The following is a 25550-nucleotide window of genomic DNA, read 5'->3' as shown; positions in this document are numbered from 1 at the left end:
AAATACTGGGAGTAGTCATATGATGTTGGAGATTTAATGAGGCAACTCATATGAAATGTTTAATATAGGACCTCACAATCAAAGACATTATATATGTATTACTTATTCTTAATAAAGTACAAATGTAAGGAAAGCACTTTTTTTGGAGAGAATAGCACAAATCAAAATTTTAAGATGATGTTATTGGATATATCAGATATAACTCAAAAATAATTTATCAACCACTTTGAATTGTCTCCTAATGATATTAGCTAATATGAACCTATAGTCAAAAAGACTAATAAAACTTTGGGACTCATCAAGTGTACTGAAAATAAGCTAAAAAGCTTTCCTTATTTTTATGTAAACTTTTGACATCTTTGAATGGACATAATGATGTATTTTCATTCTCCACAATCATGAACACCTAAATGGAGAGGGAGGTGGGGTTAAAGTTTTTCAAAAGTTAAAGGAAGATAGGGTACTGAACCCTGATCTATTACATAAAGGGGTTATGAAATTTAGGCAGAGGCAATCACAGAATTATTCCTGAAATCCTTGAGTAGTAATACTAGGGACCAAACTTCAAGTTTGGAAAAGTACAAATAGGGTCAGAGAATAATGTGCTATTCCATACCTTTTTTAAAAGCCTGCCTTGAAAGGTAGCAAAGATTAAGTAAGTAACTGGAGAAATTCATAGAAGATAAACCAAAATAGAATCTACTGGATATATGGATTTGAGGTTAGCAACAGAGAGGAAAACAAGGATGTCTTTAAACCTATATATTGGTATTTCCATTTACAACCAAATAGGCAGATGAATCTCAGATTTAATGAAGCCACTCCAAAAGCATGAGCAGCATTCCCATAAGATGTTGCCATCCCTGTTCAATTAATGACAGAGTACCACTCACTCTTTTACTGATGGTCCTGACGGAGAATCAGCATGACCCAGCCATTTGCATGTATCTATACATATTAGCAAATTTCAGCTTTCTGCACTTTGACTATTAAATATTCCATCCCCTCCCCCACCCACATCTGGCCGACACCATACATACATAAAGAGTGCAATGCGCACTGTCTAGGGGATGGACACGTTTCAAGCTCTGACTCGGGGGGGGTGGGGGGGCAAGGGCAATATATGTAACCTAAACTTTTGTACCCCCACAATATGCTGAAATAAAAATAAAAATAAATAAAGGCCGGGCGCGGTGGCTCACGCCTGCAATCCTAGCACTGTGGGAGGCCGAGGCAGGTGGATTGCTTGAGCTCAGGAGTTGGAGACCAGCCTGAGCAAGAGCGAGACCCCGTCTCTACTAAAAATAGAAAGAAATTATATGGACAGCTAAAAATATATATAGAAAAATTAGCTGGGCATGGTGGCGCCTGCCTGTAGTTCCAGCTACTCGGGAGGCTGAGGCTGTAGGATCGCTTAAGCCCAGGAGTTTGAGGTTGCTGTGAGCTAGGCTGACAGCACAACACTCACTCTAGCCCAGGCAACAAAGCGAGACCCTGTCTCAAAAAAAAAAATAAAATAAATAACATAAAAAAGAATAAAAATAAATAAATAAATAAATATTCCAAAAATATGTCCTCAGTTGAGGAATTTCTCAAAATAATGCCCACATTATCCAGTGTGGTGGATTAAATGGTGACCCTCCAATAGAAATGTCCACATCCTAACCCCCAAATCCTGTGACTGTGACCCTGGTTGGAAAAAGGGTCTGTGCAGATGTAGTTAGGTTAAGGATCTCATATAGGCGGCCCCTAAATCCAATGACTTGTCCTTGTAAGAGACAGAAGAGGAGGAGTCATAAGCACAGGGAATAAGGCCATGTGAAGACAGAGGCATAGATTGGAGTTATGTGGCCACAAGCCAAGGAACTTCTGAAGCCACCAGAATGTGAAAAAGCAAGGAAGGATTCTCCCCTAGAGTTTTCTGAGGGACTGTGGCCCTGCCAATCCCTTGACTTAGACTTCTGGCTCCCAATACTGTGTGGGAATAAATTTCTATTGTCTTAAGCCATCAAGTTTGTGATAATTTATTATGGCAACTCTAGGAAACTAATTATGTTTGTTAGAGATGTAATGGAATGTAGCAGAAAGAACATTTGAGTGAGAAAGATTTAAGTTTAGAACTGGGGTTTCTCTATACTAGTTGTGTGTCTCTGAACAAGTTATTTCATATCTCTGATCTTCAGGTTCCTCATTAGTAAAATGATGGTAAGTCTCCTTTTCAGGGTCACTGTGTGACATGGCTATGTGTAAAGTACATCAATTATTGTAAGAATTCCAACACTGTTATTCTGCTCAATATCTAATACCTGATTAACCTGTTAAAGATAAATTTAAAAATGTGCCATGTGACTATAAAAGTTAAAAACTGTTATTTTCATTGAGAATCAACAAACATTTTAGCAAGGTATTAATTAGAGCATAAGGGATTGAGTAATGTGGAAACCAGTTGTGCAATACCAAATGTTTTAACAAATTTTTTTTTCCAAATTGACTATTCATGCCATTTTAAATAACTTCCTTGGCTGTCAGTAGAACCATACTCAGTCTCTAGAGAGAACTATCACTAGTGAGACTCTACAGAGAGCTGTTCAAACTACATGCAAAAAAGTAAAATCAATTTTCAAGAATTTTTCTTCTTACTTTCCTCAGGACAAACTGAAACTATTGAAAATTTGCTTGAAAAGTAAAAATGCAATAAATTAGCTATAATATTATTTGTGACTTTTTTACTCTCTCATTCTCAATATTTTCCATAGTTTCTTACAGACAGATAATGAAAGTAAGGCCAGAATATTAGTAAAAAATGTTTGCATCTAGCTGGGGCTTAAGACAGCCAGATATCCAGGTAAACACTGTGATAACAGAATTCTCCTAAATGTTAGTTTTAGAAAATTGAAAACACTGTAATAATCTCTAGGACAAAATAGTCAAATTCATACCCACTATGGATACCTTCAGTTATCCCTGGCATTAAAACAGAAAAGCAGACAAAAAAATAAAAGTATTTTCTTTTTATAAATACATAATTTTTCTAGAGGAACAGTATAGGAATCATGCAGTTCAGATATTCCATATTTTAGAATAACTCCTTTATAACTAGAAAATTGAGACTCTCTTTAAAAAGGTTAAAACATTTGGTATTGCACAACCAGTTTCCACATTATTCAATCCCTTACGCTCTAATTAATACCTTGCTAAAATATTTGTTGACTCTCAAGGAAAATAACAGTTTTTAACGTTTATGGTCACATGGTCCATTTTTGAATTTATCATTAACAGGTTAATCAAGTATTAGATATTGAGAGCTATTCAAAATATATACAATAAAAGTAAAATAAATTTTCAAGAATTGTTCTTTTTTACTTTTCTAGGGGCAAACTGAAAGTATTACAAAAATTAAAATATAAAGTAAAATATAATAAATTAGCTATAATACTATTTGTGGCTATTATAATTTATTTCTTTATTCATTCACTTAACAAATATTTACTAAATGCCTAGTCAATGTCATGCATTGTGTTAAGCACTAGAGATACAGGCTTGAATAAAATATTCTATTACCTACCTTAAAGGGAATTTAGGCAAAACAATCAATAACAATAAAGCATGTATTATAGGAGTACAGTGTAAGGCCATTCTAATTAGGGAATCAGAGAAGGCAATCCAGAGAAAATGAGCTTCAAATTGAGATTTGATAAGTTGGTTTTATTTCAGTGAAGGTGAGCAGATGGAGGAAGGAAGGAGAAATGGAGAGTGTTCCAAAGGTAAGAACATATTCAAATACTAAAAATGAGAGTGATTTTGGTGCACTGAAGGCATGAAAAAAGTTAAGCATATTTGGAACATGGAATGCCAAGGGGAAAGGGACACGAGTCAGACTAGAAGAAAAGACAAGGGCTGGGCTATAAGATTAATATTAAGGAGATTGGGAGAATGTTGCAATAATTTAGGTGAGATAAATGGTACCCTGGACTAGAATGGTAGCTTTGATGTGGAGAGGAAATTAAAGACATACTTAGGAAGAAGATCAAAAGAACCAATTGATTTATTGGGATATGGAACAGAAGAGTATATGGTGCAGGTAATGACAGGTTTCTAATGTGGACAATTGTGTAGCAATACTGGAGATAAGAGCCTGTTTGGAGTAAAGAGTTTAGTTTGGAAGATGTTTAGCTTGGGGTACCTCTGGGTCATCCAAGAAAAGAGGTCTAGGAGGCAGTGCTCAGAGATAATCCTGAACTGGAGAAAGATCCGGTGGTCATCTATATGAAGATGCTAATCGAAGCAATGGGAGAAAATAAGATAGCCCAGAAGGACTTTCCAAAGTGAGCCTAAGAGAGAGTTCTGAGGACACCAACTTTTAATACAACAAAGGATAAGTAAGACTTCCTTGATGGGACTTTGCAACCTCCTTCATAACAAACCCTTACTTTTCTATAGCAATTTAGAACTCACACTTATATCCATTCTCTCTTTTGACTCTTAAACAAAACTATGAGATAAGCACTGTGGGCAATATAACTTCTCACCGGTAAGAAAAATCTAGGTTCCAAGAGGATAGGCTTGAGGTCATAGATCTCTTTATTTCCTGATTAGTTTTCTTCCATGCCATTACTCTACTCCCAAGGCTCAGCTCCTTATAGCTTCTTCATTGTTGTTAGCCTGGGCAACTGCCTAGGCTTTAAAGGGGTGAAGCTTTTTTGTGCATATTGTATCAAAAATCTCTCCATCTAGAACTGCTAGAAGGACAGAAAGGCTAATCTGAGGCAAAACTATAACATGAAAGAACTATTTCTTAAAGCTTTGCACCTTCTTCATCTATACCATCTACCCTCCTCTAAAAACTTTTGTTCATTCACTCAGCAATTAGATTTTAAGACAGCTACTTTGTGGATACAGGAATTAATAAGCCACGTCCAGTCTCTACCTTCATGGAGCATACACAATAGTAGGATGAAAGACATAATGACTAACTCACTAACAGTTAAGAAAGAGAGGAGTGAGGAGCTAGAGGAGCACACAACGAAGCACACTTAACCTACCCTGAAGAGATTAAGGAACATGTCCTGGAATAAGTAACATTTAAACTGAGACCTAAAGGATGGTTGAAGTCAACTGTCTTAGCCACTGTTTGTTTAAAGAGAAAAAGTGATCCAACTTCATGACATCTTTTTGTATTTTTCAGAAAAGAAATCCCAGAATTTGAGTTACTTGATCTAAAAGGAATGAATCTCCTCAAGCAGTGAAATTCCTGCACTATTACCATCCAAGTATAAAAGATAAGAAGAGCGCATTACTCTCATACACCTCAGCTCATACCGTGCAGGCAGGCACTTTAATCTATCTCATCAAGTCCAGATTTGAAGGCAAGGAAATAATTTTAGTTACATTGTCGTACTTAATGATTATGCTTCCAAATCATATTACCCCCATTTTACAGAAGAGAGAACCATCTAAAAATTAGGTAATATGCCCAAAGTTCCAAGCCAGTAAATAGGGAGCCAGTAAATACTTCAACCCAGGTGATCAGTTGCAAAGAATCTATTTCTATACCACATACCACTGCTTTTGACAAATAATTGCTATGTGATAATGGGAAACTGTATGAAGAGTTCTTTCAGCAAACAATGGGGATATTAACAAAGTATTTCTAAACAAACTAAACTGACTACCCTATTTAACTTTGCTACCCACCCACTCCCCAGACATAGTTCCATCTCTTCGGCCATTTAAAAAAACAAAACAAAACAGCAAACAGCTTTCTTGAGGTATGACTGACAAACAAGAAATCACACAAACTTAAAGTATACAATTTGATATGTTTTGACACATTAACCCATAAAACCACTACCACAATCAATATAATAAAATTATTCACCACCCCCCAAAATTTCTTTATGCAACCATTGATCAATTTTCCATCACTATACATTACGTTACATTTCCTAAAATTTTATATAAGTAGAATCTTATAGTATGTACTTGTTTTGTTCCACTTCTTTCACTTAGCATATTAATTTTGAGATCCATCAGTGTTGTAGCATGTATCAATAATTTACTCCTTTGTATTGTTGTGTAGTATTTCACTATATAGATAAACTACAATTTGTCCATCCATTCACTTCTAGATGGACAGTTAAGATGTTTACAATTTTTAGTTAATACAAATAAAGCTGCTATGAATATCTGCATACAAGTCTTTGTAAAGACATATGCTTTCTTTTCTCTTGTAGAAATACATAGGAGTAAAATAGCTGGATCACATGCTAGATATATGTGTAACTTTTTAAAAACTGTCAGACTGTTTCCATTGTGGCTGTATCATTTTACTTTTCTGCAAGCAATGTATAAGGATTTCTGTTTCTCCACATTCTCAACAATATTGGTATGGTCAGTCTTTTTAATTTCAGGCATTCTAATAGGTATGCGGTAGTATTTCATGGTTTTATTTCGCATTTCCCTAGGGACTGATGATGTTGAGCATCTCTTCATGTACTCATATATGATTCTTATACCATTTTTGGTGAAGTGCCTAATCAAATCTTTGCCCATTAAAAAAATATGTTATCACAGAGTTTTGAAAGTTGTTTATATTTTACAGATACAAGTTCTTCATCAGATATGTTCTTTCCAAATACTTTCTTATCTTTTCATTCTCTTAATAATGTTTTCAAAGATAAGAAGTTTTTAATTTTGATGAAATCTAATTTATCAATTTATTCTTTTATGGCTCATTCATGAATGAATTGTGCACTAATCATCTCCTAACATACCATATGATTTACTTATCTTTTTCACTGATGGACCCCAAGAGTCTAAAATAGTACAGTAGGTATCAATAAACATCGATGATAAATAAAAGTTTCAAGTAATGAAATGAAAATTATAGAAACTTAGTTCATTGGCAAGAAAGAAAATAAATTAGACTTAAGTGCAAAGGCATATTTAATTTTTGTTATCTGATCTAGTATGAAGTTTAATTGATACAAGGGCCTAAATTTATTAAATCCTTTTGGTTAAAGAATCTGATGTTCTTTCCCTAGGGACAATTCTTCCTCCCTAAAATATGAATTTGAAATTCTACATAACTTAAATGTAAAGCAGTAAGTCTCCTACCCACCTCTGTCTCCCATCTGTCCCTGACTCAAGTCCTGCATGAACCCCTGTAAATAAGTAAAGCCTGCTGAATTCTAAAAAAACTCTAATTGTGCCAATTATAAATAAGCCTCAGGATGGATTTCAACCAGCAGCTTCCCCAAAACCATTATCTGCAACTATAATCCATTATTTTTCTTTCATAATTAATTTTTCTAAGTAGGTCAGTACTATTCGTTTTAAGTGCTGTTCCAGCAATCCCATTTCCCAACAATCAAAGTCAACTATAACTGTATACAATGTTTTCTTTTAAATACAACAAAAACAGTCTTATATTATGCAAAACACTAAATTAGGTACTGAAAATTTTTTCTAATGAGGAATAAGGTAGTGTACTTTATTGGTCCTCAGTTGTACATGTCATGACCATATGAATTAAGAGTCTACTGGAAATTTACAAGCACTTCGGACTTCCAAGTATGTGGGTGCTTAAGTAGGTACTAAAAGCAAAAACAAAAACATGGTTACTTATTTTCATAGATTTTAACATCTAAATCACTGGGAACAACTACCATTACCAGAGATATAGATAGGTGAATCGATAAACATACAATAGACATGTATGTTATAGACATACAAATTATAGAGAATATAATAATGTTGTATACATACCTACATATACCTACATAGTGTATGTGCGTGTGGGTGTGTTTCTAGGCATGTGTATGAAGTCAAAATGCAATTCACTAGAACACAGAAGACAAAGTGGTCAAGTAGCTGAGAGAATTCACCACACTGATAAGCTTTACTCCTAGGAGGGTTTGCTCCTCAGCCTCGCACTCAAAGCCTATTTATTCTTCATTTAGACACAAGTCTCAAAACCTGGGATATCTGCTTTTTCATCCACAACAGATTAAACACTGAAAACTCAAAGGCATAGGTGGTTGATGCTACTTGCAAGCAGCCTGGCCTAGGGAGAAATGAGAGCTCTCCTTTAACCCATCTCGGGAGTTTCCTACTGGGGGCAATGAGACCAGCTGGTTAGTAGAGGGTCTCACAGAAATGGGCAAAATTGTTTGCATGAAGGGTAATTAATCTGGGCCTCGTTTCTTTGGATGAAACCTTTGAGAATTCAGTGACAAGGGGATGTGGATACAATAGGACACTAGTAGAGAATATGAATTTGTTATTTTGTTATGCGATGCTAGCTACTTTTTAAATAATTGTTTCCCTGTGAATTTTACTACCAGGTTTTTCTGAACCATTCTGAGTGAATTCAATACTGCCTGAATTTCTAAACCACTTTTGACACTATAAATTAACCAAATCTTTCTTAAAAGATAATGAGAAGATGGGACCTTGCATTTCTCATAGAAAGAAAATGATTTCCAAGTTTTACCTCCCTCTATGTGCATGTGTGCTCGTCAGTTAGTTCCAATTTAATAGTGAGTACATGTGGTGTTTGTTTTTGTGGGGAGGAGGGGATAGGTGAAAACCTACCTACAGGTACAATGAACACTATCTGGGTGACGGGTACATTTTTAACCCTGATTCAAGCATTACAAAAGGGACCCAATGTAACCAAAAACATCTGTACCCCCCATAATACTTTGAAAAAAAATGACACCACTACAAGTGTATCTATTACACACTGTTGAGGCATAAGTTCAGGGAAAATTAGGCTAAATATGGGATTACTATCCTAACCTTCTGAAACACCCCCTGGGCTGTTCTTAATTCAAAAATTTATTCTTGATCTAAAAATATCCTAGTCTAGGAAACCGAATAATTACTGCACAGTTAAAGCACATTTAGTGATCTAAGAAAGAAGAAGTTTCATTTTACTCAGGCAAATGGTTTTGGTATCATAACCAATGAATTCATCATGTGGGAACCATCATTATAAAGGAATGTGACTAAATTTTTTAAACAAATAGATTATAACACAGGAGTCTAAAAAGGGCTAGGTCTCATATTGGTCACTTTGGAAGAAACTTACTCTAGGTATACTGTCACTACCTGAAAGTTGAGGTATTGTCTTTAGAACTAGTTCATGAGGAAAAAAAAATCACTCTTTTTTGCTTCATAGTTACCCTTCCCCTAATACCACATGCCCCTGATTACCCACACATGGAATATGCCTCATTTACACCGCTCAACCAAAAGCCTCCTCCTGGAGATTGGTATCATGGCCTATTTATACCGGGTTTTGCTGAGAGTTGAGGGTTGGAGAGGGTTTATGGGGATTAAGAGGATATTTTTGATGATTACATCTGTGAAACATGACATTCCTTTGGCCAAAAAAGCAATAGAAAACTGAGATTATCAAGGGCCCTTTTCTTGGGACCAGTGAAATGGGAAAAAAATCTCCATGACCAAAGAGAGAACTTTTAGGAACAATTTTTCCTTCTGAGGTTGAATGTGTCTGTGTTTCTGGCTTGGCTCTTAATTAAACTGCTCTTTCAAAATCTACTGTAATCATTTTGTACCTGGAATCTGAGGGAAAACTCCAAACTCATCCCAGCCCTTGTACAATAGCATAGTAAAGCACAGGAGTCAAGTTTAAGTAGCTAGTCCAGAGTTCTATGCACCCTGTGGGCCTTCAGTCAGTACTTACTGATTGACTCAATGTCTGAATCACTATGGATGTGAATAAACTATATATACCTTGCCACTAAAATAAAACAACCCAAATACTTTCTAACTTCCTGGAAGTAAAGCATCTAATTGACAGAACAACTCTTATCCTTCCTAATCCCCGCTCCCTCCAAACCAATTCAAAGAGAGAGAAAGAACATGAAGAAGAGAAAATGAACATAAGGAAAACAATTAGCCGATGCACTCTGTAAAGCCTGTAATATTATCTAGAATGACAGCATAGCCATTGTTTGTGCTGCCAGAGCCCTGCATGTTTGCTAGCTCACTCGAGGTCCTGGGAGAATAATAAACTAAGCAGATTAGATGTAGACTGATGCCTCCATATCGCCACCAACTCACACAACACACACACTGTTCGGAGTATCTGAACACATGCGGGCAGGTAAACCCAGAAAATGGGCACTCCATGTTGGCAGGAGGGGAAGAGGCTGCCAACAAACAGGGCCTGTTTATTATTTAACAGTTGGTACTGCTAGAGGCCTGGCACTGCTATAGAGCACTCTCTGTTTCAGTGAAAGTCAGCCTGATTATGAGAGCGTGTGAGCCAAATCGTGTTTACCATAGTCTGTGAGAACCTCAGTGCCCCCAACAGACATGGAAATTCTTACAATAGGTCTCATCCAAACAGAAAACATCATTCCTGAGATGGAAGTAAGGGCTCCATGTGCTTAAATCTTGTCTGATCAGCTGGCTTAGTGTCCCTACATGTACTTGCTTTTCCCCTGCTCTGGACCAGTCATTCCTCTCTAATGATATAGCTTCTAATCCTCTGCCTTTGGTTACTTTACTTTGGGACCTAAATCAACCAAATATTAATAATATATGAATCACCCATCTACTAATATGGCTTATGCTGTCCCGAACATTTTGGCTTTCCAGCAAAATAATCTGTTGCCCAGGACGGCTACCTCCTACTTCTCCTTCGCCAGGGCTGCCTCTGCAGTAAGTCTCTTCTCTGCCAATGTGGGCCACAGGTGGATGCCTTCCTACAAATCCAATCAGCAGGATAATGTGCTACTATCACAAGAGTGGACCTTAATGACAAAGAGCCCTGCTTAGATGGTCACCCCATTAACTTTGATTTGATTATTCTGCCCCAGCAGAACACTTGGCTTCACAACCACAGATGGCAAAAGCCCAACATAAAACCTGTGGAGAAAGTAGTCATGTTAGGTCCATACATTTTCAATATTAAATTTGATTTTAAAAACATACATATGATAATTATTGAGATAGTCCATAGGTCCCTAGGAAAGCACTGTGTTTAAAAAAAATAAACTAGGATCAGAGCACATGAGACAATTGTGATAACTAGGCAACATGGATAATCTAATTATTTTCTTTGAAATTCAATGTAAATCAACATTTCTTTTAAGTGTAAGAAGCTGGTTTTTATCTTCTATATACAACCAAGACAGTCTTTGACACTTTATGTGACTCTATTATATATAACTGTTGATAAATTTAAGATAAAATTGGCTCTATATCAGCTAGTTCAATATTTTGAAACTTAATTGGACCTTGGATATACTTTCTCTATGACCATGAGTAAATCATTAAAAAGCTTTTCACCAATGAGGATAAAAGCATAGCAAACTACATGTCTTACCTGAAACTGTATACATCAATTTTTGTGTTTTTTCTTCTAATCGAGAGTTTGTTGTTATATGCTGAAATGTTAAAATACTGTTTGTTTTTATTAATTTCTCAACTTCAAATGCCACTTATAGAAAATAATATATACTTTGTATTGTTAAGGAAAGACATAATTTTATATTTCCCATGTTATTATGGTTTTGAAAGAAAGTAGTTGTCCCTACACATTATACACATACATAATAAACAGAACTTTGTAAAAACAGAAAAAATATTTTAAAAATTCCCTAGCTAGCATCAAGTTAATCCCTAGATCCCCAGTTTAATTTAATCACATCGTCTACTGATCAGAGATGTTTAACAAATAGCACAAATTAAGGCAGTTAATTCTAAAATCAGGAGATCTTTCTCAAAACATCCTGCATATAACAACTCTCGTAACTACTAGTTTATGGCAGAGCAATGGACCCAATCATAGGTTCACAAGGGGAAAGTTGGTATTTCAGCCATGACCCAAAAGTCAAGGTGAGTAGATGAAAGATAGGTGAAGTCTGTTCATCTCTGTGCTAAGATACTTCAACATAACTAGTAGGAGACATTAGTTAACAGCTCATGCTTATTAACAGGTTACTGTGTGCTAGGTACTCTTCTCAGAGGTTTATATGTATATACTCATTTATTCTTCACAACAACCCTATAAAGTGAGTGTCATCATTTTCTTCATTTTACAGATAAGGAAACTGCAGCTCAGAGAGGTTTAGTAACTTGCCCAAGGTCCTGCATTAAGCAAGTAAAAGAGCTAAAATTTGAACTGAAGTGGTCTGCCTCCAGAGTCTAACTGCAACCACTTTGTTCAGCTTTCACAACGATGATCATTCTCTCTGAAGCCTGTGTTCAATTTAAAGCTGTATGTTTCTGGATGCTATAAAATCTTAGAGTTAAAGTAATTTAAAATGATCTAGTCCGTGGCCTACAACTGAAGGTGGGAAGCGGGGAGGAGGTTTGGGAAGACTCTGTAGCCTTGAAATTCTGTGGATAGGCACACTTCCCTGGGCAAAGAAAATGAACCACACATCTAATCCAAACAGTTCAGTTGAGAGATTAAAATATAAAGCCACAGAACAATGGCTGTAAATGTTGCATAATAAAAGCAAGTAGTAGAAGAATCAAGCCTGGAAACCAAGGGCTCTTTTCATTATCCGCTCGGCCTAACTCTCTCCAGTGGCCCGCTTCAGAGGCAAAAGAAACCAGAGTGAAGGATACAGAGCCTATGCATACCTCTGCTTGGCTCCACATGGCTCAGTAAAGCAAATCAATGAGACAAGATGTCCACTGAAGAAAACAAGTACAGAAACTCTAGTGTAGTCTTTTCTTGACCATTCAATTGTAATGGAAAAAAGTTGGCAACACATTTAAGAGGTAAGAAGAAAAAAAATTGTCTCTCTACAAAGTTGACTGATTGTTTAGCAAAAATACACATAGGCACATGCACATATGTATTTATAAACACACAATATTTATTTTAGTGGTGGACTTGAAAGATTCTAAATGTCTTTCTCTTTCTCTTGGATCTCTTTTGGTAATTTATAATCTACCCAGAATTTATCCATTATGTTTAAATTTTTCAAATTTATATATAAAGTATTCATTACAATTATTTTAATTTCCTCCATTTCTCTAGTTATTTCCTGATTATATTCCTACTTTGTCCATTTGTGGGTTTTCTCATTTAGTCATTAAATCATGTGATATTGGTTTGCTTATTTTGTTATTGTTCTCTTTGAAAAAAACCAACTCTTTGATGTATTAGTCTCTCTTTTTTATTTTCTAATTCATTAATTTGACTGTATAAATTCTGTTAACTTTTATCAATTATACTTTTCATATTTGTTTCTTGTTGTTTTAACCAACTTCATGAGATGAGTAATATATTTATAATTTTTTTTAGTAATAGTAGTGTTTAAAGGTATGTATTTTCCTCAGAATACTGCTACATCTAGATCCATATGTGCTCATTTTCTGTAAATTCTGTAATGTCTCTTAAGTAAAAAATTCATTTAAAAAGTTGTCAGCCTTCTTTTCTTTTCAGGAGCTCATATTTATCAAATGAATAATGTTTTTGTCTGAAATATGAGCTGTCAATCATAATGATAACTTTCTCACATAATTTTAAAAATATTTTAACATTTTTATTTTGTTTGATTTTTCTCATTCATGATTTTGATAATATTATTAGAAGTTATTCTCCTTCTTCTCCCAATTTTTTGCTTCTAATGTGGCTTTTGGTCCTATAATAGTTTTAGTTTCCTCTTCCATTTCTCCCTGTTCTCTCGTAACCAATTTTATTTCTCCTTTATTGTTTTATTCTCTATTTGATCCTGTACATCTAATCTTTAACTTCTTATTTTAAAGTGATCACAATTTCTTCCATTTCTTTGCTACTATAGAAAATATGTATTATTTTCTGGAATAATTCTTCTTGTGTCTATCTTGATCTGCTTTCCCTTATGTTACTTTTGTTTTATAATTAGCTAAGTATGAGTCCAGTGCAGGTTCCTTTCTGATTATTTCTCATTTTTCAATGAGTTAATTCTATCAGCTATTTGCTGAGGACATAGGATAGCAGAGTGAATTGAGGAACTTAGAGAGTTTTATTTTGGTGCTGTATTTGCTGGTATGTTTCATCTTTTCTCATCAACTTGACGGTGCACATCGCTCAAGAGCTATGCTTCTGCTCAGTGTTCTCAGTGTCCTGTCTTCCCCACTCAGATTAGCAAAAGTTCAAAAGGACTTGCATAAAGTCCTTCATGTTACACATTTTATAAGTCATGATGTAGTATTTCTTTATTTCTCTTCTCCAGAATGTGATCAACCATAACAAAAGCTGGTATGGTTTATCATCTCTACCTTGCCATTCTCCAATCCTGATTTTGGAATATAAGGCAGGCCAGTGTCATTCTTCATTCACTGCCAGTTCCTCTGCTATCCTCTATTTTAGAATAAGGCTCAGCAACTCTTCCATGGACCATCTGTCGCCTCAGACTTTTTCTTTCAGGTAAGTTATTGTAGCATATATCCCTAAGGGTCATCTTCTCTACTTCTGAAAGTTCTGTCTCCTGCATTTCTCTACATCTTCCCTTGACTTGGTCTAAATTTCATAGCATTTCACAATTTGTGATTTGGGATTGTGCCTGCCTTCTGAAGGAAGAAGTTTTCTTAGGTGTATCATTTTTGTTTAATTTTTTATTGCATGGAAAGATACGGGACAGTATATTTACTTTTTCATCTATGTCCACTTAATTGGCAAAAATAGAACTTCACACAAAACTGACAAAACTTTAGCCAGACTAAGAAAAAAGAGAGAAGACCCAAATAAACAAAATCAGAGATCAAAAAGGAGACATTAAAACTGACATTGCAGAAATTCAAAGGATCATTAGAGACTACTATAAGCAACTATATGCCAATAAATTGGAAAACCTAGAAGAAATGGATAAATTCCTAGACACATGCAACCTACCAAGATTGATCCAGGAAGAAATACAAAACCTGAACAAACTAATAACAAGATAAAACAGTAATAAAAAGTCTCCCATCAAAGAAAAGCCCAGGATCTGATGGTTTCACTGATGAATTATACAAAGCATTCAAAGAAGAACTAATACCAATCCTAATTAAACTATTCCAAAAAATTGAGGAGGAGAGAATACTCCCAAACTCACAAGGCCTTTATCACCCTGATACCAAAATCAGACAAAGACACAACAAAAAAAGAAAATTATAGGCCAATATCTCTGATGAACATAAATGCAATAATCCTCAACAAAATACTAGTAAACCAAAAAAAAAAAGAAGAGAAAAGAAAAGAAAAGAAATACTAGCAAACCAAATTCAATAACACATTAAAAAGATTATTCATCATGATCAGGTGGGATTCATCTCAGGGATGCAAGGATGGTTCAACATATGCAAATCAATCAATGTGATGCATTATATCAACAGAATGAAGAATAAAAGTCATATGATCATTACAATCAATGCTGAGAAAGCATTTGATAAAATTCAACATCCCTTCATGCTAAAAATTCTCAAAGAACTGGGTACAAAAGGAACATACTTCAACACAATAAAAGCCATATATGACAGACCCACAGTGATTAGCATACTGAATGGGGAAAAATTGAAAGCCTTTCCTCTAAAATCTGGAACAAGACAAGGATGCCCATTTTTACCACTGTTATTCAACATAGTACTGGAAGGTCTAGCTAGAGCAGTCAGACAAGAGAAAGAAATAAAGGCATCCAAACTGGAAAGGAAGAAGTCAAATTATCCTTGTTTGCAGATGATATGATCTTATGGCTAGAGAAACCTAAAAATTTCACAAGAAAACTATTAGAACTGATAAACAAATTCAGTACAGTTGTAGGATACGAAATCAAAATACAAAAATAAGTGGCATTTCTATATGCCAACAGTAAACAATCTGAAGAAGAAACCAAGAAGTAATCCCATTTATAATAGCTACAAATAAAATACCTAGGCATAAACTTAACCAAAGTGGTGAAAGATCTCCACAACAAAAACTGTAAAACATTGATGAAAGAAATTGAAGAAGACACAAAAAATGGAAAGATATTGTATGCTACTGGATTGTAAGAATCAATATTGTTAAAATGTCCATGCAACCCAAAGAAATCTACAGATTCAAAGAAATCCCCATCAAAATATCAAAGACATTCTTCACTAAAATAGAAAAACTAATTCTAAAACTTATATAGAACCACAAAAGACCCAGGATAGCCAAAGCCATCCTGAGCAAAATGAACAAAACTGGAGGAATCACATTACCTAATTTCAAATTATACTACAGAGCTATAGTAACCCAAAGAGCATAGTACTGGCATGAAAACAGACACATAGACCAATGGAACAGAATAAAGAACCCAGAAACAAATCCACACATTTCTAGTGAACTTATTTTCGACAAAGTTTCCAAGAACATACAGTGGGGAAAGGACAGTCAGTTCAGTAAATGGTGCTGGGAAAATCTGGATATCCATATGCAGAAAAAAGAAACTAGACCCTTATCTCTCACCATATACAAAAATCAAATCAAAATGGATTAAAGACTTAAATCTAAGACCTGAAGCTATGAAACTATGAAAAGAAAACATTGGGGAAATGCTTCAGGATACTGATTTGGGTGAAGACTTCTTGAGTAATATACCCAAAGCACAGGCAAACAAAGCAAAATTGGACAACTGGGATCATATCAAGCTGAAAAGCTTCTGCACAGCAAAGGAAACATTCAACAAAGTGAAGAGACAACCCACAGAATGGGAGAAATATTTGCAAACTACCCATTGGACAAGGGATTAATAATTAGAATATATAACGAGTTCCAACAACTCAATGGGAAAAAATCAAACAATACTATTAAAATGGGCAAAGGATCTGAATAGAAATTTCTTCAAAAGACATACAAACGGCCAACAGGTCTATGGAAAAATGCTCGACATTATTAGTCATCAGAAAAATGCAAATCAATACTACAATGAAACATCATCTCACCTCAGTTAAAATGACTTTTATCAAAAAGGCAATAACAAATCCTGGCAAGGATATAGAAAAGGGGGAAACCTTGTCCACTGTTGGTGGGAATGTAAATTAGTGCAACCACTATGGAGAACAGTATGGAGGTTCCTCAAAAAACTAAAAATAGAACTGCCATATGACCCAGCAATCCCATGGCTAGGTACATATTTAAAAGAAGGGAATTCAATATATTGAAAAGATATCTGCACTTCTATGTTTATTGTGGCACTATTTACAATAGCCAAGATTTGGAGTCAACCTAAGTGTCTATCAACAAAGGAAAGGATGAAGAAATTGTGGTAAATACACACAATGGAATATTATATAGCCCTAAGAAAGAATGAAATCCTGCCATTTGCAACAACATGGATGAAACTGGAGAATGTTATGTTAAGTGAAATAAGCCAAACACAGAAAGATAAATCTCAAATGTTATCACTCATATGTGGGACCTAAATATTAATTGATCTCATGGAGACAGAGAATAGAATATTGTTTCCAGAGGCTAGGAAAGGTAGCAGGGAGGGGGTGGGGGTTAAGTGGGGATGGTTAATGGGTGCAAAAATGTAGTCAGATAGTTATATAGAATGAATAATATCTGATAGCACAACAAAGTGACTATAATCAACAGTAAGTTAGGGTATACTTTAAAATAACTAAAAAAGTGGAACTGGAATGTTCCTAACACAAAGTAATGATAAATGCTTGAGGTGATGGATATCCCAATTACCCTGATTTGATTAATATACAGTGTATGCCTGTATCAAAACATTACATGTACCCTATAAATATATACAAATATTATGTACTCATAATAATTAAAAATAAATTTTTTTTAGAAAAAGAAAAAATAATAAAACTTCACTTATTAGCCCCTCTCTAATCCTTTCCTCAATTAAGTGCTTGGCTGTACCTGTCCTTAAACCTGGACAAATCCAGGTGTCAGGTATAGCATTTACATTCATTGACCATTATATATGTCCCCTCTTAAGCATATTTGCATTTAAATAGGGGATTTAAAAAATCTAGACTAAACCTTAGACTTCCAGGTGAAGCTACAAAAATAAGCCATGAATGCAGAATTGGCAAGTAATATGTTATATGTGGGAAAGAAGTTAGAGGACCCCAATTAGTATTTGTAAAATTATCTTACATGAATAAGAAATAAAATTATGTTTGAGTTACTTTAATCTTTAGAATTAGCTATTGCTAATTGGTGGGCATGGTGGCATGGTACATTAGCTGGGCATGGTGGCATGGTGGCATATAGTCCCAGCTACTCAGGAGGCTGAGGCACAAACATTGCTTGAGCCCAGGAATTCAAGGTTGTGGTGAGTTATGATCACACCACTGCACTCCAGCCTGGGTGGCACAGTGAGACTGTGTTTATAAATAAACAAATAAAATAAATAAATAAATAAGAATTAGCTACTGCAATCTCTTACTTTTTTTTCAGTACTAGGAGAGGAATAGGAGAATGAGGCATTTTACTTCGCAAGTAAATTTTCTAGTTAACTATATACACAATTGTATTTCAAATATTAAGGTAGAAATCTTTATGGTGACTTCTTATTTTCTATAACAAAGAAGTGACTTGATATTGTAAAGGTACACTGGAAGGAGATGTTCTGGATTATTATATTCTTTCTGCTATTTACTATTAATAAAATTTTCCCAATCATTTAGCCTATCCATGCCTCAGTTCTTCCATCTGCAAAATGGGAATAGCAATACCTCCTTTCTTGCCATATAGCATATAGGTGTTCTGTGGGTAGCAAGTAATAAGAATCCATGTCAAAATACTTTATAAACTAATAAACAACCAGAAAATTATAAGAGTCTTAATAATAAAACATGATCCAAATAAAATAAGGTATTGTGATATTGTCAAAGATAATAGAGGTTCACAGGGCAGAATATGGAATGAATTCATGATTCTTCGTGGATTTTTTCTAATTGTTTAGCCAAGCTCTGAAATGCTATTACAGTTCTCATTGCCTTGAGTGAATCGGCTTTTAGAAAAAACATTCTGTCTCTCTCCCTTCCTTCTCTTCCCCAGTATATTTGCATAGTTCTTTTTTGTTTGCTTGTTGTGTTTTTTATGGATTTATGGATTTAAATCTACTGTGAAAGATTGTATAGAGCAATGAAAAGAGAAAGCAGCTTTGGAGTCAGACAGACCTGGTTTGAATCCTGGCTCTCTGTCCTTGTGCTCATCATTTTAAGATCCCTTAATCTGTTTCTTCATCTATAAAATAAATTTTATGAATGTTGTTATAAGAAAAAAATTAGATAACATTACATAAGGTTTGGTAAATAGTATGGGCTCAATAAATGGATTTTAAAATTACAGATACCCTGCAGGGCTGTCTAATATATGAAGTTCTTGGATTTCATCAAATCACATTTGCCTTTTTAAAAGCATAATTTGCTTATTTATATGTTCTTAATAGAAGTTTTATGACATTTGATGACTGATATATTGCTGTACCTTGATTGATGGTTATTCTGTTAAATGAATCCTTTCACTTTTTTTCTAAATGCCAACATAGGATCCACTTTTCCTTAAAATCTACTTTTTGTTAATTTCCTTGACTAATCTTATAGTTTCTCTGTTTCAATTAAAATTTTTGTCTTAACTTCTTTTTTTTTCTCTTGTAAGATAATATATCCTAATCTTAAATTTTTAGGATAGAGTCCATACCTTCTCTGGTCATAATGTACCAAATATTCTGTAAAAACCAAACTACTATTAAGTAATGATTGTGCATGTTATAGATTCCATAGAACTTATCTACTCTGCCTGAGTTTATTCTTAGAAGATCATAGATTACTATTATATAGCATTTATATTAATATAACCCATTATCACTTGCAAACATTACATAACCATTTGACGGAGGTCTTCAAAATACCAGTATAGATTGATCTGGTTATTTCTATCGACAAGAAGAGAAAACAAAGATGGAATGGTGAAAACTTGTCAGACATCATATCCCATGTCACCAAGAAAGACAGGATTAGCACTGTCTCTTATTTTCTGATCTGCCGATATCCTGTTGAGCCGATATCCTGTTTTCCTAGCATCAGAGGAAGCATATATTCATTTTCAAGTATCATCATTTGGAAAAGGCCTATTCGGTATTATAGAGATGGTTGTCTTTATTTTAAAAATAAATAAAAAGCAAACCCAGTCATTCCTGGGACTTGGGAGGGATGAGAAGGAAAACTGAAGGGTAGGGCCAGACAGCAAGGAGGAGGTAAAGGAGATAAAACTGATGGTGGCTGAGTCTTCATCCATCATTACATGAGACAAGTATTTAGAAAGGAAGGCCACTGTCTTCCCTCATCTGAGCCTTCCTCCAGAACCCTGTAGGAGAGGAAGATACACTGCTGAGTCTTCATTTGGGGAGCAGCAGGAGAAGGCAGTATCTCCTTAGCCAAATGAACCCCTTCCTGACAGCTCTGGGAATATGTGCTTGTGCCACCAGGCCCCTTAGAAAATTATCCCTAAAATGACTAATGTTTAGTCAGTCAAAACAACAACAACAGCAGAAAAAGAAAAGGCTTACAAAGGGAAAACAATGTGAAGAGAGTAATTACCAAACTTGATAGGACCTTTCTAGAATGTTTTTAGGGAGGCATTAGGTTACAGAGAGTAAAAAACACCCGGAGTTGGGATTTAGGAGTCCTGATTTCACTTTCAGCAGTTTCACTGTCGAGCTGTGTGGTATTAGACAAGTAACTTAACCTCTCTGGACCTCTGACCCTTCATATTTAAAATGAGGGGATTGATTACTAAGTGATGTCTAAGAGCCCTTCTAGAGATAAAAATTTCCCAATCTATGATAATAATAATTAACATTTGATGGTCCTTTACCACCTACAAATGATTTCTACATACATTATCTAATTTGATCCTCATCCCAGTTCTGGGGTAGTATTATTATGATTATGCCCATTTTTAGACAAGAGATTCAGAAACCACAAAATGGCAGACTTGGCATTGAACAGATGTTCCCAAGAGGAAAATACCACTTCAGTAAAAGAAGCAGCTGATGCTAACAAGGATAAGTAACAGCAGATAATTTAGGCTGTGAGCTCTTGTTTAGGGGTACAACAGAATTTCTGGATGTTACATTGGGGTAATGATAATCCACCACGTGAAATGTTATCTGATGATGTATTTATCAAAAAAAAACTAATAAAAAGAAAATTAAAAAAGATACAATAATTGTTACTGCACTACACCCTAATGAATTATTGTGTTCAAGGTTCCTACAAAAAAAAAAGTAATATTATACTCGGCTTATGTTTTAATTGATTTATTAATATTTTATCACAGGAATGTAATTTAAGCTCCTCATGATTTAGATCTCATAAACCTTTAGCATTTTGCAAATTCAAATTCCAATTTAAAGCCAGGGCGAGCAATTAACTTTTCTATCATCTTGTCAGGGGAGAAGGTTCGTGTTTAATTTGAGACAAAGTGACAGAAATATATATACACTGTATGTATTACTCCAATTTAATTTATGAGTCAGCACCATCCACCTTCAAAATGTAGATTTAATAGAAGGGGAGGAAGAAAAGGCTGTGCTGTCATGATAGGGCTGTGATATCTGCCCTGAATTTTATATATATATATGTGTATATATATACATATATATATATAAAAAATCTCTGGTTTGTTGAAATACCAGGCTAGATTGATTACAGACCTGTTTCCAGTTCTTTTGTTTTAAATCCCATCTACGAATTCTTTTCTCATGTAGCACACACAATCTCATGGATATCACAGCAAGCTTCTGCCCCCACATTTACCTCCACTCCTACCCCATCCTCCTTTCTCAGTTTTATGCACAGCTGCCCCTACAGGTGTATCCTATATCTGGACAAGTGAGATGCACCGTGGCAAACATTGTCTTGAGGTCATTTCTTCATCACCTTTCTCATTTTTCCAAAGCAATCTTTTAAGTGCTCTCTTCCTAAAACAAACAACAAACCTTCCCACAACTTCATGCTTTAATCTGCAGGATAGACATGGCAAATTAAAACAGGGGCACTTTCCAGTGATCCTTTACAAAATATTTAAGGACAGGATAAGAACAAATGAGCCAAAACCACAGAAGGTAGTCAGGTCAACTGTAGGGAAGTATTTCCCCTTGGTGGTTATTAAACACCGAAACGGGCTGCAGAGAGAGGTTAAGGAATTCTTCCTAGCTCCGTTATCCTATAATTCACCAAAGGCGCACAATGCTCTATGCTGATGAGATGAGTTACATGACATCTCTTCCCCGGTTCAATCAAAGGGAAGCAATTTACATCTCAAACCAGTTCTCTCATCAGTGGGACATAAAAACTGCAGAACAGAGACATAGCAAATGTGCTTATTTATACAGCACCAACTCAGTTGCCACTGTTCTTTATTATTTTCCTTCCCTCCCTACTCCCCTGAATGGTAGCCATTTTGAATAGAATGCTTTAAATTCTAAAGTGAGAAAAAGACAGGACTAAGAACAATTTAGGAACCAAATTAACTAAAGATTTTTCATGAATTCTGACAATCACTGGCCCTTGTGGTGCGTGGCCAATCCCTTTGTTCCATTTAAAAATAAAATCGGATTCCCTTTGCAGGCCACAAGAAAAGAATCAGAAGATGGTTAATGGAAAACTCTGGAAGGTAGCCTGCCAAATGTGTATTCACTTCACAGGCATACAATGCTGTGCTACATAAGTGAATATAGCGCATTTGTCAAAGAAAGGCTACGTTAAATTAGTGTGAGGTCTTCATTCATAAACAAGCTTATTTTACTAATAGTCTCTATTAATCTCAGCTTAATTATGTCAAGTATTTTGCACTTGCATATGACAGTGAAAATGGCCAAAAATGCATTTACTGCACCTGCTTAAATGCAGTCATATTCCTAAAAACTACTGCAGGGAAAGGGAACAAGCTCCAACAGACATGGCTTTTAGGCAGAATATGGGATTATGGCAGAGGGGTTTAAATACAGGAGGTAAAAATGGTAATCATATTCATCAAGTACACAAAGAAGTAAAAACAAGAAGCTCTAGATAATTCTTTTTAGTGGACTCACTAAAATAACAATAACAGCTTGATGAAGAGAACATGATTGTCGAAAGCTTGTCCATTTTACATTTTCTCTTTACATAGTGCAATAAAAAGGGAGCACCTGCAGTTTCTACTTGTGTGTTTATTTTTTTGTGTGTGATGTTGAAAGAAATCATGGGACATCATATTTTCTTTAGGAGCTACTAGCCTAATTTCAAGTGCATAGTCCCTACCATAAAGTTACATTTGAGCCCTCTAGGGATACCTGTGCAGTGCAGAGACATTTTTTAGCCTGTAAAGTACAGTCTTTGCTTCGTACTTTTTTTCTTCATTCAAACACATCAGCATCTTATCGCTTTGGACATTCAGGTAAAACAGACTTCTTTGTCACAAACCTTTTTAGAAAAATTACACCAAAATATCTTGTACTTTGCATTACTTGGTGCCATTTACTTTAATGACAGACACCAGCTCACTGTAGTAGCATCACTGTTGTGATGTCCCACTACTTATCTAAAAAAATACTAACTGCACATTGCAGGCATTCAAAGTGTGTAAGAAAACCATAAACTTAATTACATTGGAGGGCTGGTATGATCTCACATGAAATTTGAGCTATCGTTATTAAAAATAGAAATTGCATTTACTCAATGTTTCTTATAATAAACCAGTCAATTTTAAACTTTCAAGGTTATATAATGTGATAAAACAATATTTTTTAAAAAATAAAAAATGCCTAAAGTATTTCATAGAAGAATTTCACATGCCAAGAGAAGCATTCTCCCCCCTCCCTTTCTGCCTGCCTTCCTTCCTTCCTTCCTTCCTTCCATCCTTCCTTCTTTATCTTCCCTCTCCCTGTCTTCATCTTCTTTTCTCTCCTATCTCTCTTCTCTCTCTGTCCCTTTTCTCTGTCCCTTTCCTTCTTCCTCCCTCCCCCATCTTCTCCCCTTCCTTCTTTCCACCCCTCCTCCTTCCCTTCTTTCCCCTCTCCTTCCCTTCCTTCCTTTAATTTGGGGGAAGAGGCAACAAAATTTGAGAAAGGAAATAATTAATAATATTTTTGTTTCAGAATCCACATTTTACTACTTACATGCTGATTTGCAGGGAAATCTGGGTAACTTTTTATGGCACTGTTTTCTTAGTATCTATAAGATATCCTTCACGGATCTACTATTTCTAAACATTCCTATATAATGGCCTCTGACATTCCACAATACTGTTTGTAACATGCCCCAAGCAAAGGTAGTCTTCTATAAAAGAGTGCAATAGCTAGTGAAGAACTATTTTTTCAATTACTTTTGTAAAGGCACAGATTAAATGACATGTGCCTAAATAAAGAAAAGGTTCAAACCGCACTTACAACTGCAATGTCACTAATAGACGTCATTCCCCCATTGTTCTACATTCTAGATTCAAATATGAGGCTTGAAACAATCTTTCATAAACAAAACAGAGTATAAGGGAATAATTCCATCTTTCATGTTCAAGAAAAGGTATTGGAAAGAAATTCTGTTTCTACAGGTATTTGTCACTATGAACATTCAACATATAAAATTTTGAAATTACAACAGAATTAGGATCTGATTATGTGCTTTACAAAATGACGTGCCATAGGGCCCCACTGAGGAAATAGCAATCACAAGCATGTCAAAAATTGTGGTTTAATTTTTTTTATCTTCATAAAACTCTTCGAGAACAGTTGCCATAATATCAGAAGTGTCAGCATTACGAGAACAGAGATTTCCGTAGGCGGAATAACATTACAGATTACAACAGGTAGTCCTCACACTGCACGCATCTGACAAGGTCAGTTAAACCACAGTATAGGGGGAGCTCCAAGGTGACCGTGAGAGCAGGTGCTTTCCAAGTGGGGGAAGGCTGAAAATAAAGCACCTGCAATGCTGTGTTCCCATTGTTCTTCCTGCCCTCATACTCATCCTGCATCTCATTGGTGTGCTTTAACCACTTTGTGGCATTCCCTCTCAAAAGCTTCTTCAGAGTGTAACTTTCAGGTCTTATCAGAATGGATCTAGTCCTGTACCACTTGACTGAAGGCATTTACTCCTTTTATGGCTTTACTTAAATGAAAAGTATCATAAATATATGTTAAAATCTGAAACTGCAAATCACTTTGTAAGCCCTACAGGTTGTATAAGGCAAGCACGCGTAGATTGAATGGGCCAGTCTCTATCTGGTTCTGTGGTATTTTAAAGGTTTTCAAAGTTCATTAAGTGTTTCTTTGCTGGAATACACCAAGCTAAGGCCCATATCAAGGCCTTAGGATCCATGCCTGGAATGTTCTTCCTCCACAATTTAGCGTGTTTTTCTCTTTCTTTATTCTGTTCTCTACTCAAATGCCACCACACCACCTCAGGAGATTTACAGTGAACATCACATCTAAAATAGCTTTCCACCTCCATCCTACCCTGCTCTGCTTTGTTTTCTTCATAGTATTTGTTCTTTCCTAAAATCAGATATTTATTGTTTATTGTCTGTCTTCCTACTAAAATACAATTTCTGTAAGCCAAAG

At 35.3% G+C, this 25550-nt stretch overlaps 1 protein-coding gene across 10 annotated transcripts in view; it reads right to left on the bottom strand.

Moving 5' to 3' along the window:
* The window catches only part of ZBTB20 (zinc finger and BTB domain containing 20), a 762522-nt gene that overhangs the window by 492229 nt on the left and 244743 nt on the right, over positions 1-25550 (bottom strand). Inside the window, exon 4 of one of the 10 annotated variants that reach the window (XR_006732697.1) lies at positions 11363-11423. The exons of the other annotated variants lie outside the window; for them this stretch is intronic. The gene's annotated coding sequence lies outside the window, so the exon portion shown is untranslated. Of the gene's footprint in view, positions 1-11362; positions 11424-25550 lie in introns of those variants that run through there. 10 annotated transcript variants of the gene reach the window in all.

This window comes from Lemur catta, chromosome 1, assembly GCF_020740605.2.
Source record: "Lemur catta isolate mLemCat1 chromosome 1, mLemCat1.pri, whole genome shotgun sequence".
Lineage (NCBI taxonomy): Eukaryota > Metazoa > Chordata > Mammalia > Primates > Lemuridae > Lemur > Lemur catta.
The sequence above is the reverse complement of the archived record's forward strand: the minus strand, read 5'-3'. Positions and strand labels throughout refer to the sequence as shown.